Consider the following 1,958-nt stretch of genomic DNA (forward strand, 5'->3'; position numbering starts at 1 on the left):
CATTGTACGGTACGCCAGGCCTCGTTTCCATCGCCTCTTCCGTCCAAGCCCTCCTGATGAACACGACCACGCATTTCGTTCCGACCCATGAACACGACGACGACGCTGTTTCTCCGTTCCGACCCAGCCATGTACACAAGCCCTCGCCGTACGTATGCGCGAGTAGGTGTTCGAGACCCCGCCCGTATGTACACATACGTGGGCGTATTTTCTTTCTTGCACCCTGGCCGCTGTACGTATGTGTACATGCTACGTGAGCGCCTCTACTACGACATGTGCGCGCCTCTACTACGACACGTGCGCGCCTCTACATCCACCAGTATATATGTACGTACACGTTCGCGACCAGAATGACAACGCTACTTACGCTTCGACCAGGTGGGTCCCGACTGTCAGGCACTTCCTTGCCTGTGAAGATGTAGTTGGTGGGTCCCAGCAGTCAGGGGGGCGAAATACGGTGGCCCGTCCGGTGGGTCCCCTCTGTCAGGTGGACGAATAATTATTTTGCACGTAATAAGGAGGCACTTCCTTGCTGCGGCCATGGACCCAGCTGTCAGCCTCTCCACGTACAGTCCACGTACGATGGAAGTCGTTCCTTGACCACGTTGACCATGCCGCCCCGAGAGCACCAGGGCGGTGGACGACGGCGAGGCCTAGGAAGGGGACGACGCGGAGCCGGGGAAGATGCGGCAGTGGATGCCCACGCGTAGAGGAGTACGAGGGCTCACTGGTTCGCTGCGGTGTGAGGCAGCCGTCGCCACAGAATAACAGCGGGTGTGGGTGAGTAGAGGGATGACCTGGCCAGCGGTGGGAGTAGTAGGGGGTGGTGAGGCCTCTGCCGCATCGCAGCCGGCTACGGGAGGCTGGAGCACGAGGCACGACCGGCACTGGTTTGGGCGGCTGGAGCAAGAAGACCAAAGGTTGAAGAAGCACTACGGCCATTGGATGGACATCGTACGGTCACTGGAGCTAGAATCGTGCATATTGACTAAGTTGACAAAGCCCTCCGTCCCCGTCAACTTAGTAGGCCCACAAGTCGGCCTCCCAGCAAGGTGGGTCCCAGCTAGCTGGGGGAGTATTCATTTTTTTGTGCGTAATAAGGAGGCACTTTCGGTGGGTCCGAGCTGACAGCGGGGGGAACGTTTTTTTCATGAAATACGGTGGCCCGTCCGGTGGGTCCCAGCAGTCAGGGGAAACGATTTTTTTTTTTGCAAAATACTGGTGGCCCGTTCAGGGGGTCCCTGCTATCAGGTGGAGGAATAATTATTTTCTGCGTAATAAGGAGGCACTTCCTTGCGGCTGCCGTGGACCCAGCTGTCAGCCTCTCCACGTACAGTATTCTTCCGATGGAATTCGGTCGTTGACCACATTGACCACGGCACGCCGACAACACCACTACGGTGGACGACGGCGAGGCCTAGGAAGGGGACGACATGGAGCCGGGGAAGACGCGGTAGTGGATGCCCATGCGGAGAGGAGTACGAGGGTTCACTGGTTCGGCTGCGGTGCCGTTGCCGCAGAATAACAGGGGGTGTGGGTGAGTGGAGTGGAGGGATGGCCTGGCCAGCGGTGGGAGTAGTATGGGGGCGGTGAGGCCTCCGCGGCAGCACAGCCGGCCACGGGAGGCAGGAGCAGGCGGCACGACCGGCGCTGGTTTGGGCGGCTGGAGCAAGAAGACTAGTGGTTGAAGAAGCACTACGGCCGTTGGATGGACATCGTACGGTCAGTCGAGCTAGAATCATGCATATTGACTAAGTTGACAAAGCCCTTCGTCCCCGCCAACTTAGTAGGCCCACTATACTGGGTCCCAGCTAGCAGGGGTAGTATTCATTTTTTTGTGCGTAATAAGGAGGCACTTCCTTTTGTGGGTCTGAGCTGTCAGCGGCGGTAACGTTTTTTTCGTGAAATACAGAGGCCGTTTCGGTGGGTCCCAGATGTCAGGTGGAGGAAATCATTAT

This window comes from Triticum urartu, chromosome 5A, assembly GCF_056163025.1.
Source record: "Triticum urartu cultivar PI428250 chromosome 5A, HENAU_Tu73, whole genome shotgun sequence".
NCBI lineage: Eukaryota > Viridiplantae > Streptophyta > Magnoliopsida > Poales > Poaceae > Triticum > Triticum urartu.